Consider the following 13,993-nt stretch of genomic DNA (forward strand, 5'->3'; position numbering starts at 1 on the left):
CACACAAAATAAACCACTCTTTTTTTTTTTAAAAAACATTCTTGTTATTTCAAATGTCTGCTAAAGATTCCTCCGTGTTGTGATAAGAAAACACTACTATAGGCGCAGTGAAATGGCGCAAAATAGTCCGCCGCTTATGGCAACGGATCATCAAGTCTAAGGGAGATAACTAGCATAGACATTGCAAAAATAAGCATATTTTGCAAGATATAATTTGAGACGCTGAAATAATGAGTAGAACAATGTAAGAATGTTTAATGAAAAAAAAAAAAAGAAGAAAAAGAAGAGAAACAAAATAAGATTACACAAATACTATACCTGCAAGCGCCGGGTGAAGTTGAAGTTAGTCTCAGAAATTTCAACAAAAAGAAAACAAGTTAATCAACGAACTTAAAATCTAACAATGTTAAGTAACAAAATAAACTTATTAAGTAACGTAACAAAACATGAATGAAACGATGTTAATTAATCAACGACAAAAATTAAATAAACTTGTTAATTAATGGAAATGAAAATCATATCACATATTGCTCCCTGATGGCAATAATTATACGGGGGAAATACTTCTCCCTTTTCCCTTTTCCGCCAAAGAAACTCCATGAGATGAAGGTGGAACATTTCAGTTCTCGTCCCCAACAATTTTCGGATGTGTCTCTTGGCATGAGACCAAAAACCTTCAGTTAAAAATAAGAAATTCGATTTTCTTTATTTTAGTAAATCGTAAAAACTAATGAAAAGCATATAACTTTCAATGCTAATTATTTTTAACGTATCCTCTTTAATATTTAAAAACAGAAATTTAAATGTTAATTAACATTTAAACATATCTTCATCTTAATTGTTTTGTGTACGTTAATTATTATGCACCCCAAATTATACTTTGCAAAATGAAACTATGTGAGAAATTCCATTTTTCCTTTTGTTCAGCTGCCCATGCATAAGTGGACGGCAGTCATTGGTTTAAATTTGAATGTGTCAGGTGATTCTCTTGGCGTGCTTTTTCTATCATGTTTCCTTTTTCAGTCTACACAGAACTCGGCATGGGGATAGACTCAAATCCAGCAGCTCCCACTGGAGGGAGCTAAGACAATTCCTTCATGTACACCAAACAGTTGGTGAACAAGGGACTACATCTCTACAAGCAGAGACAACTTATCCTGCTGAATCTTTCCAAATTAAGGATGACATTCAAGAACTGTCCTTCATGTCTATTTTCCAAATATTGGATCTTATCTCTATTCTTCTTGAGTCCTAAGTGACTCACATTATGCCTAATTATAGGCGCCAACATTCCCGCCGAGTTTACCATAAAGATTCATGGATCCTTCCGAGTAACAACGAACTAACATTCTGACAATGGGAATTCATATGAAAGGCTCCAGGCGTGTTGAGGCAAATCGGGTCACCGTTTTGCAAAAGGACAATACCAGAACCAAATAAACTTTCATTGCTGTTACTTGTGAATAAATTTTGAGTTTGAAAAAATATGGCTTTTGTATTTGTGGATTCTTTTGCTTCTGTTGGGAGGAAATTGGGATGTGAGAATTAATTTCTTACAACTACAAAATAAAAATAAATAAATAAATACATAAAATAAATTAAACTTGAATAAAAAAGTTTTAATCATCCTGACGCTGACTAATTACCTAAAATAAAGAAAAACAAATTTCTTATGTTTTAAATTTTTTATTTTCGTTTTAAAAAAATTAAAATGATGGTTTTTGTTTTGTGTACGTTAATTAATAAGTTAATTAATAAGTTAATTAATAAGTTAATTAATAAGTTTCTTTTGTTACTTAACATTGTTATTTCATTGTGATTAACTTCACTAACTTGTTTCCTTTTCGTAAACTGCTTCAACATCCAGAACTCAGCTACAGTGTAGCAGTTAACAAACTATTTACTATAAGCAGATCAATGCCCGGTGCCAAAGTGATTCGGCCACATTGACCAATCGGTTGGCAGGGTGCATTGATTTGAGCTGTCCCCTTAAGGACTATTTTTAGCCCTTTGGGATCTCAGCTGCGATTGCCAGAGAGACCCCAGCAAGCGACCTATACCTATACATATCACTCACCCCTCCCACTGCTACTTTTTGACGACTTCAGTCTGATGGCAGACGACACCTTCAAACAGACATTTACACTTTCTTTCTTTCTCTCCAGTTTGAGATACAATCTTGCTTTTTTTAAGTAAACCCTTTATTATTGTTTTGTTAAAACAATGTCGTTTGGCCTTGTGTTTATTTAAGTAATTATTAGGAGATAAATGCACAATATTTCCTTCCTATCAGTTATCGTAAAAACCCACGTAAAGTCTCTATATAATTCCAAGTCAAGGGAACGAGAAATTTGATCGTACGTGAGAATAGACAAGTGATTTACCGCTTGCAGTGTGATGGGTGAAACTGACAGCTTCTCGATGAGGAGTTTCAGTGGCCAAATGCTGCAAGCTCCTCCTGTATCAACCAAGCAACGCGCTTGGGATTAGGAGTCAGTGATAAAATAGACACGGTTGTGGGAGGTCTGTGGAGAATGTGCCGTGCTCAGATCTCCAGATGATCTTTTCCCTGGTTCAAATACGAACAGGGCATTGTACAGCGCTGTGCGTCCTTGCCAAAACGACTATGATAAAAGCATAGTCCTGGCTTGCTAGAGTGATGGCGGTGATGTGAGGATGGCGAACGGCTCTTGTACCGGCGTCTGGGTGATAGTGATCTGGCCACACTCAGCTTCCTCACCTCTCTGGTAAGCCGCTCGAGAGCGTCAAGTATAGCCAAGGAAGTGGCTTCTTGACTTGTGTCCCTAACTTTGGCTGAGAGCATAGAGACTTTAGCCGAAGTCTGGGGGATAGCTGCGGTGGTAGGACCCTTGGTAAAGTCCATAACTTTATCTGCCGATGCCGCTACAACGTCGACAGAGTTTTTTTCCAACATTGGAGCTAAAATGGCTTTCACCAGTGCTGGCGGCCTCAAAAAGAAAAGCTGTTGTAACAACTCCGTTTGGAGCGTCTGAATTTTTAACTATGCTTTTTGGTTTGCGAAACGCTTCATGGACGAGGTAGTGCGTTATTTAGACTTCGTCTATAACTACATAGACAACATTTTAGTGGCAAGTGCCTCACCTGAGGAACATGTCACTCACCTCCGCCTACTGTTCGAACAGTTTCAACTATACCAGGTTAGAATTAACCCTGGTAAATGTGTTTTTGGTGCTTCAGAGTTAGTTTTCCTGGGTCACATCATCAGCCCAGAAGGTATATCTCCCTTACCTGAAAAGGTTAAGGCTCTACAAGACCTTAAACCACCCACTTCACTTCACCAACTAAGGCACTTCCTCGGCCTGCTAAATTACTACAGACACTTTATCCCACACTGCGGATCTCTTGTCTCCTCTTTCTGACTTGTTACGTAACAGGAAGAAGAAAAATGAGCAGATTTCATTGAATGATATTCAGCTGAAAGCCTTTAAAGAAGTGAAGGAGAAACTAGCAACACACCAGTTTTTACTGGTTGCGAATGCATCGAGCACAGCTGTAGGTGCAGTGTTGCAACAACAGCGCCAACAACAACTGCAACCCCTCGCATATTTTTTGAGGCAGCTGATAGCAGCAGAACAAAGTTACAGCACGTTTGGCCGCGAACTCCTGGCTATGTACTTCACAGTGAAACACTTTCAGCATTCACTCAAGGTCTGGCAATTTGTGATCTACACTGATCACCGTCCGCTTACATTTGCACTGCGTGCTAAGCTGGACAAATATTTACCTCACGAAACTCATCACTTGGATTTTGTTTTGCAATTTACCAGCGATATCCAACATATCTCTGGGGGACACTGCAGCAGACGCCTTATCCTGTCTCCCTATTAATTCTCTGTCCTCACCTTCAGATATCGATTTACAACAAATGGCCTTAGACCAGCAAAGTCTGGACACGTTGGATCTGTCGTCACCTGAATTCGCAACTTGCAAATTTGCGTATCTGCCCAAGCCTACTTCGGATACGCAGATCATATGTGACACTTCAACAGATTCACCTAGACCGTTTGTTCCCATGACTCATCGTAGAGCTGTTTTTGACACACTAGACAATCTGGCACACCCCGGACGCAAAGCCACAGTGAAGCTGATTACAGCTAGATTTTTCTGGCCTGATATGAGGCATGACATCACTGCCTGGACACGTTCCTGTGTTTCCTGTCAGAAGTCAAAGGTGCACAACCATATCCGTGCACCCCTGGGAACATTCAACACCCCAGATGCTCCGTTCAGCCATGTTCAGATCGATCTGGTTGGACCATGCCCAGTCACCCAGGGATTTACTTATCTCCTGACCTGCATAGACTGTTTCACACGGTGGCCTGAAGCTATTCCCCTAAAGGACATTTCAGCTAAATCTGCAGTGCAAGTCCTTATATCGGGCTGGATATCCTGCTATGGAGTCCCCACAACAATTACTACAGACCATGGAGCACAGTTTGAATCCCACCTGTTCCAGGATTTTAGGGATCAAACGTATTTGAACAACAAGCTATCACCCAGCTTCGAACGGGATGATAGAACGCTTCCATCGACAATTGAAAGCTGCCTTACATGCTTATCCTGACCAATAGCGATGGAGCGAATACATACCTGTTGTCCTTCTTGGCTGTCGTGCAGCTATCAAAGAGGACCTGGGATACTCCAGCCGAACTTGTCTATGGAGTACCTCTATTGCTGATCCCGATAGAACTAGGATTGTCAGATCCAGCTCTGTTTATAAACAGACTGCAAGCTTACATTAGTGAGCTCCCACCCATGAAACCTAGGGAACAGACCATAAAATCTTTGGTCCCCAAAGACATTTCTTCATGGACACACGTATTTCTTAGAAAAGACTGTGTGAAAGCCCGTCTAACACCGCCTTATACTGGTCCTTAGTGCATATTATCACGCACTTCTAAACTTATCACCCTGGATATTAGGGGCAAAAAACGAAACAGTATCTGTTGACAGAGTGAAAAGAACTTTTCTTGACTCAAAAACAAAAAACACACATATCCCACCTACATTCACACAGCAAACACCTGAAGTGAATATTGAAAATGACAACTATGTCACGACTACACGTAGTGGCCACCGTGTATATTGGCCCAAAAAATTATGCAAAACTTTGTATATTTAAACCCCAGTAAATTCGTTTATTTTATTTAAAAAAAAGAAGTAATTTTATCTGAAACTTTCTATTCTCATCACCCCTTTATATATTATTTCTTCGGCAACATAAACTTCCAGACATTACGTTGCCTTGTGTTCTGTATTTTTCTAAAGACTGCTACCTTTTTATTTTTCTTCATTGGCTTTTCGCCTAAGCAGGGGGTGATGTAGCAGTTAACAAACTATTTACTATAAGTGGATCAATGCCCGGTGCCAAAGTGATTCGGTCACACTGACCAATCAGTTGGTAGGGTGCATTGATTTGAGCTGTCCCCTTAAGGACTATTTTTTAGCCCTTTGGGATCTCAGCTGCGATCGCCAGAGAGACGCCAGCAAGCGACCTATACAGACCTCTCTCACTCACCCCTGCCACTGCTACTTGTTGACGCCTGCAGTCTTATGGCAGACGACACCTTCAAACAGACATTTACACTTTCTTTCTTTCTCTCCAGTTTGAGATACAATCTCGCTTTTTAAAAAAAACAAAAACATTTATTATTGTTTTGTTAAAAGCAATGTCGTTTGGCCTTGTGTTTATTTAAGTAATTATTTATTTATTTATTTATTTTTTTTTTACATGGTGGTCACCACTTATCAAGGCCCGGAAGCCACTCAGGGATAAGGGTTATTGCAAGTACAGTACGAGTACGTCAGTGTGGAGATTTAATGAAGTGTTATTATTATAAGGAGAGAAATGCACAATATTTCCCTTCTATAACAGTACCCGGCTACAGTAATCGTGTAATCATTTTTGTTTTTTTTTCATTTAACATTCTTGCAATGTTTTGATTATTTCAGCGCCCCAAATTATATCTTGCAAAATATGTTTATTTTTGCGATGTCTATGTTAGTTATCTCCCTTAGATTTGATGATCCGTTGCCATAAGCGCCCAGAGTCCATGGTTTCATACCATGCAAACGGTAAATTTGTGACGGGTTTGATTATCAGATTCGTTGTCAGCGACCTCGAATACCTTTAAAAACCTAATTAGAGTGGTCGGTGTTCTGTAGTGGCGTAAAGTTTACAAAACAAAATAATGCATTTTCACTTAGATTCAAATAAAAATAATAGGTTCATTCTATTCCGTGATCATTATTTAGTAAGTACTAAAAATTTAATTAAATTTGGTGAATTAAGTAAAAGGAAGGGTCAAAAGGTTTATATATTTTGAGCATCGGCATTCATTTTACACGTACCTAGTAAAAAAAAAAAAAAAAAAACCGCAAAAATTCCGTAGAAGTACTTCACTTTTTGCAGGCCGCTAAATTGCGGTTTTACTTTTTACTATGGATATTGACAATCTAACGTCTTATTTCAGGGAAATACTTCGCCAGGAAACCAATTCTAGCAAAAAGGATCGAGTTAATGAAACAGACACAAAATAAACTTAGCGTAAACTTTCGTTATAAAAAAAAGAAAAAAAAAAAAAAAAAAGAAAATGATTTTAAGCTCCATCGAATAAATTTCAAGTAATTCAAATTAACAACTGCTATTTATTTTCAATTATATGCGATTGCGTAACATTTATGTGTTAAAAAAAAATAAATAAAATAATATTAGTTCTAAATCCACACGCATGCAATTGTGGATTATTGGCAAGAGATATTATTATTATAGGTGCAGACACTTACATGTTTATTATGATTATTAGACGTGCAGTAAATAAAATAAATCAGAGATTGACATTACTTTATGAAAACCGTGTGTTGATATACGAGAAAAGTTCAGTCATCATATGCGAAATATTTTCAACTTCAAGTGCAATGTTTCATCATCATGGAAAAAATCACCACATTTATTAGTTTTTTTTTTTGTTTTTCTACGGAAGCCTATACACGTAATAATCATTTACTCCCGCACATGGTGGAGAGCGCACACGGCCAATACTTTTTAAATAGGTACAGACAAAAATGGCGGGGGGGGGGGGCATAGTTTTGAAAGCTGGTTTATCATAATTTTTTTTTTTGGTTTTACTTTTGATTGTATTAGTTCATTTCCAAAAGGAAAAAAGGTACTTGTATAGTTTAATCAAGACATTAAAAAAAAAAAAAAAAAATTAAAATATCGAAAAAAAAAAAAATTATATTGTACGTATCCCTTTTGAACTGAACTTCTCAGAAAAAAAAAATTCACTTAATTTGATCGAGTAGTTAAAAAAAAAAAAAAAAATTTTTTTTTACAGCGGTAAACACGTTTTTATGATAGCGCGCTAGAAGCAGCCATGTTTGGATTTTTAGACACGCCATGGGGAGATAACTCTGTCTAAAGTGCCGACCCCCCTCCCAATAAGTTTTACCATTTTTTAATTTAATTATTTTTCTATGTTCCTGCTTTAAAAAAAAAAATAAATTCATTTTTCCAGATTATATAAAAATTATGTCACGTTAAAAGTTTCACGTTTATTCAAGCAAGGAAAATATTAGAATCTTATATATAAAAATTATGTGAAATTTGTAATCTAAAAAAAAAAGAAGAAATATTTCTGCAATTATACTTTTTTGTGTATAAAAATTAAATAAATGATGCTTAATTCCATAATAATAGCGGTAGTTCGATATCAATTTTTCTTCAAGTTATATTGATTTCATTATGTAGAGAGGAAAATGAATAGGCACCCTCAATTTTCTTCTTATATAAAACTAGCTGTCCCAACCCGGCATTGCCTGGGTAGTTTATTTATTTATCATTTATCATTTCCTTTGAAGACAAAAATAAAGGGTCAGAACTTTTCCTCGCTCATCTTTTGTCGCCCATGCAGTCAACAGTCATATTCTTCTTCTTCTTCTTCTTCCTCTTCTTCTTCTTCTTCTTCTTACAAAATCACAATTATGTTCGATCGCGTCAATGAGATTACGTTCTATCACTCTTGCAAAAAAGAAAAAAAAAACATATCTGTCCTTATATGCAATCACTTTTAATCCAGACAATACCACAGTATCTCTCTTTTCTTTGTACTCGATGGATTCTGGGTTAGAATGAAAACGATTCTTTTGTGAATCCTATTTTGTCAACTCTGCCGAACAAATGGATTGTTGCGTTCAGTTCCGCTACATCCCCCCCCCACGGGTATTCTGATCATCACACAGATGAAAACTCAGAACTAAAAGTACTTTCTCTTCAGATGTCGTTCCGCTGTACTTCCGACGAGAGCTGCCGATACATTTCTTGAATCAATCTCTATGGCAGGACTCATTCTACCTTAGTCATTTCGCATAGTTCACACATCAACTCCAGGTTCTTCAACTATTCCATTATTGGAGTATCCATCGCCGCGCCATTGAATTTGGGGATCAGCGGAATATTGAACTGTCTTAATGCCATACTGATAGTGCCAGAATAGCTTGAAGACAAAAAAAAAAATGGGTTAGAAATTTTCCTTGCTCATCTTCAAAAATCACCATTGCATTCAATTGCATCAACAAGATTATGTTCTGTCGTCGCTCTTGCAAAAAAAAAACTCCGTCCTTATATGCAGTCACTTTTGATCCCATGGTACTGTGGGAACATGATGAGAATTAACAGCAAACCGGATGTTAATGCATCCACCATGAGAGACAAAATGAAAAATCGTCTTTTGCACATGGCTCCATGCATCGCTTCTGCTTGGGAAGAAAAAAAAATAAGATAACCACAAAATAATTATCGACCAATGGTGGAGCTCCGTGCCTAAAATAAACACCTCAAATATCACAGTCACTGGGAGCCAGTTCGCCACTATAAAACGAGGGCTTTTAGGGAACCAGAAGAGGAGGAGGAAAAAGAAGACGAAGATGCCGCGCTGCTAGCTGTTGATGAAAGAAGTCACCCACTTTCCAGTTACAAGCCAGGACACGCATCACCGACAGCAGGATGACCAGTCGACCCCTACCACATCCATCGTCCAAAAGATAAGTTACGTTTACGAACATTCATTCCTTGTCAATTCATACATACCTACAAACATTTTACGAACCTTCATTCCTTGTCAATTCATACATACCTACAAACATTTTACGAACATTCATTCCTTGTCAATTCATACATACCTACAAACATTTTACGAACCTTCATTCCTTGTCAATTCATACATACCTACAAACGTTTTACGAACATTCATTCCTTGTTAAATCGTACATACCTACAAACATTCTACAAACATTTCACCGTAATACAAACTGTCAAATATCTCCATCGGACAATCCATTCTTCATTAAATCACATTCCATCCTACGAACACTTTGCCTCTTCTAATACAAACTCTTAGTAGTAAATAAAATCGGTTCTCAAACTTCAATATTCGTCTGTCTTTAATTATATGGAGTCAGAATCTACACAATTCCAACGTTGTTCATTTCATGTATTCTTTGTTGTGACCTCTAAGGCATCCTTCCTACCCCTAACCCTTTTTATAAATACCGAGGCCATAGTACCACAATTTGCATATCTCTCTATTCTTTGTACTGGATGGATTGCGGGGTTGAATGAGAACGGTTCTTTTGTGAATCCTGTTTTGTCAATTCTGCAGAAACAATTCTGCTTTTGTCACATCCACTATTCTGCAGTCACCCTGAGCCACTTAACCACTGAAAAGTGCCCAACTAACTTTCCACAAAATAATGAGAACACACTTCATCAGGTAAGTATGCTGGGGGCTTCATTTTCTCGTTCCCATACCAGACTGCTGCCCTTTTCCCGAACTGATAGGCCAAGCACTCTTGCACCGTTCTGCAGCCACTCTGGTTTCTTGATCAGTAATCCAAAATCAGCCAAATGTTGTCCCACTTTGGTTGCGGAAACCACATCCTTGTCAATGTACATCAATGTTGCCTACTGGATATTGTTCTTTCTCGAGAGTGTAGCTTCAACAATAGGTCGCATGACGGATGGTGCTACATTGAGCCCAAAAAACATGCACGTTAGCCAGTACCTCTTTCCTTCGAAGATCACAGTCTGGTACGGCCACAAGGATTTATGCATACGCACGTGTAGATATGCCCTTTGAAGGTCAAGTAATGATACATTGGAGCCTTTCCTCCTCCACTCTCTTAGCTGTTGTGTGCAGACACTGGCATATGTGGTGACTACCCCGTTAAAAAAAAAAAATGGTGTCTTTTTTCCCCATAAATAGCACTAGTTTTAATATCAGTGGATAATTAGCATTGCATCTTACTTGACTGCCAAGCAATTTCACTTGCCATTAATTTTAAAAATAAAAACGACTTTAAATATGCTTATTCTATGTTTGGCATTAGATTTATAAATATCTAAGTAACAAACTACCGTAAAATAAAAGCGCCAGACATGGTTTAAAAACTTACAAGTAAAAAATATATTTATAAGCTACTCAGCAGAGCCCATTGTAAGAACTTGATTTTTTTTAAATATTTGATGTGGCTTTCTTTTTAAACCAAAGTAACTGTAAAATAAAAAAAATAAAAAACTGGAGACATTTAGTATTCTCAGCTGAGAGTCGGTTCTTGAACAACTCGAATACTAATTTACAAGAATAAAATGTGTTCATTTCTACTTGTTTAATTCTAACTTTTGTAGTGGACCAGGGCATAATACCCTAGCTCGCCACAAGAAAATAATGAAACGAATGGAATTGAAGGAAACAAAGACTCAATTGATGGATAAGATAAACGTCGTTTATTTGCTGTTGAAAGAATGAACGTTTTAGTTATAACATGTGTTCATGTCCGCACGAGTGTAACCAATGTTCGTTGCGGGGCTGGTGTTGTAGAAAGAATAGGAAATGTGTGTTCATCTCAAGTTCGGGTCACTATCGTTTGTTCGCGCGTGGGAAGAGAAATGAGTGTTGTAGTGGAAATGAGAATCCAGCGTGTAGACAAAGAAGAGGATATTAGAGTTGTCATCAGTTAGTAGTCAGCTATGCGAAAGTGTTCTCAGGCACCAATAGTAGATAGAGAGAGAAAGAGTGTGAATGTGTACATACGGTCTGTTAGCTTGTGCCCCATACATAGTAGTAAGTGGGCGTGACGCACGCGGGCGGTCCGAAAACCGACCGACCAGCACGGAAGCTGGGCCGGAAAGGAAGAGCCGGTTGTTACTCTCTCTTTTATACACGTTTCCAGTGGTCTTTTGCGCATGTGTATATTTCCTTAGAAAACGGATGTGACGTCGTCCATGTGTGCGTTCGTGTGCACGTGTGTGAGTACATATGTGTGCGTTAGCGTGTGTATATACACGTGAATGTGAGTGTATGTACGCGAATGTGAATATGTGTACGTGTGTGGACGTGGGCGCGTATGTTTGTGTGCGCGTATGTATGTGACAAGCAATATAGCTTGAAATGTGAATGTGTGTTTTTGTGTGAGGCTTGAAAAAGGCTCGTACACTTTTTACTTAAAACTTAATAAGCTATTTGCTTCGTTAACTGAGCATGAAACTTTGTCCCCCAATTATATTAAATAACCCAGTCATAATGCTAGAACTTTTGTCTAACATTAAAGATAATATTCACATTGACATAAGATTCCCACAAAACATGTTTTATATATTTTATATTAATAAAATGAGAGAAAAAATTGAAAGTAAAAAAAGAGAGCAAAAAAACAAAACTGCTTACAATTCTTTTTATTTTTTTTTAAAAAGTTTTACCTCTCAGTTTGGTTAGTTCTTTGCTGCTTCCTCAAAGTTTCTGTCTTGGCTTGGTCCATTCTTGTCTCCTTTCTTTGCGACTGCACTCTTTTGTGGTAACCTTTTTTTTCTTCTTTAATTTCAGTTATTAACACTTTTTTGAAAAAAGGTCTTTACAACTTTCAAATAATCTTCTTTACTGTAGTACACACTCTTACACACGTTTGGACAAATAATAACTCAACTCCTTTCTTTTTGTAACAACGACATTTATTTCCTCATTCTCATGCCACACGTGACTTCTCGTTATAGCGTGTCATCATCCATGTCTGTAACGTGATCTCTCCTTATTATAGTCTTATTATTTTCCTTACATGACATTATTTTGCTCAGGGCTTGATATTTGCATGTAGCCTCCATACACAATCTGCTACACAGGGATGCAACTTCAACAACTTTCAGCGATTCCTACCTACAGCCTTTGGCTCTCTGTTCCAGTATCTATTGACACCTATTCTTTGTTTCAATGCTTTGCAGTATCTGGCATCCTATTCCATTGCCTGTCAATGTCCGGCTCTCTATTTCAGTGATTGGCGATACCCAGCTCCAGGATACAGCCTTGCCTGCAACATCTGTTTCTGTAAATCTAGCCCTTGACCATGCTCTGTGAACTTGACCTACCTGAAGCATCTCATCAAACCCCAGTCTTTGTATGACGCCATTCCACAATATTCAGGATCCAGCTTCGTCATTTCCATTTCCACAACCACTGTTTCTGTCAATCGAACCCTAACCCGATGTCTCTGCAGAGACATCTCATTACACCTCAGGTACATCTATGCCAATCTCCTTGTGACATCATTCCATGCTATTTAGCATCTAGTTTTCACATCTCCAGTATTTCCAGTTAATCAGCATCCCCCATTCCTATCTATCCAGTCTCTGCTACTGCCCAAATATAACATTTCCTGCTCTCCACTCTTCCAGAATCTTCATCAATCAACTTTCTTCAGTTCCTCTACATTTTCTTCATGTATTTATGGCAGAATAATTTTCTTTTTACTTAAATGTCACCAAAAGCCACTCAAGGATAAGAGTTAATAAATGTAAGGTGGTAGTGTAATCATCATCAATGGTGTAAATTGGATAGAATCAGGGTTTTTTTCCCGTTCTTTTCTTCCTTCGTGGTACGTGTTCAAGCCTGCCTTCCTACTTCCACTTTTTTTTTTTTTGCTCAACATACACATCCAAACACCTGGGCAATGCCGTGTTGAAATTCTAGTATATATATATATATATATATATATAAAAACCGCCTATGGGAGGGGATCATTATTTATTAGTACATACACACATGTATATATATATATATACATATATATAGATAGATAGATATATATATAGATAGATATATAGATAGATAGATATATAGATAGATAGATAAAAAACCGCCTATGGGAGGGGATCATTGGCCACCATGGCATCGGAAACTGTAATGCCAATGGACAGTTCCTACTTGGTTTGTATGCGGAATACCAACTTGTTGTGACCAACACCATCTTTAGACTCCCGAACAAACAAAAGACAACATGGAGACATCCCCACTATATTCTAACCAGAGCCAGAAAAGATGTTTGCATCACCCGAACCATACGACTGCTGGACAGATCACAGGCTACTGATCTCCAAACTGATGGTGACTACCCCTCGACCACCTAGAAAGATACCCAAGAACGTACCACACCAACGCTATGATTGCAACAAGCTGCGCGATCCACAGTTGGCAAAAATTTCAAGGAAGCTTGTGAATGCCACCTTGCAGAATCTGTGGTCCAGGCCACCATAGAGCACCACTGGACTACCCTTAAAGAGACCATGACCTGTGCTGCGGAGGAAACCATTGGCTACGCAAGCAAGAAAAGTCAGGAGTAGCTTGAGGAGAATGACATCATAACTCGTCTTATTGAGGCCAAACATCGAACACGTCTGACCATGAAGAACCTGTCTACAGCTGTCAATAAACGTGCTCACAAACAAGCTGTAGCTGAGTGGCAAAAAAGAATCCGAGAAGACGAGAACACCTGGTGGCAAAGGAAAGCTGAGGAAATGCAAAGGTATGCTCACTAACGAGACCTGTGAAATTTCTATGCAGCAACAAAAGAAATTTTCGGCCCCATTCGGTCACCAGTGGGTGGTTTAAAAGATCTGAATGGGACC

The 13,993-nt window shown here is 38.1% G+C and overlaps 1 protein-coding gene across 4 annotated transcripts in view; it reads right to left on the bottom strand.

Moving 5' to 3' along the window:
- LOC145240008 (protection of telomeres protein 1-like) overlaps window positions 1-7,018 on the bottom strand; it is a 96,127-nt gene extending 89,109 nt beyond the window's left edge. Inside the window, exon 1 of one of the 4 annotated variants that reach the window (XM_080103608.1) lies at window positions 6,829-7,018. The gene's annotated coding sequence lies outside the window, so the exon portion shown is untranslated. The remainder of the gene's footprint in view (window positions 1-6,828) is intronic. The other 3 variants (XM_080103606.1, XM_080103607.1, XM_080103609.1) reach the window with 3 other exon arrangements.
- Between the last annotated feature and the right edge of the window lie 6,975 nt (window positions 7,019-13,993).

This window comes from Euprymna scolopes, chromosome 19 (genome assembly GCF_053919585.1).
Source record: "Euprymna scolopes isolate OS-2025 chromosome 19, ASM5391958v1, whole genome shotgun sequence".
Classification (NCBI taxonomy): domain Eukaryota; kingdom Metazoa; phylum Mollusca; class Cephalopoda; order Sepiida; family Sepiolidae; genus Euprymna; species Euprymna scolopes.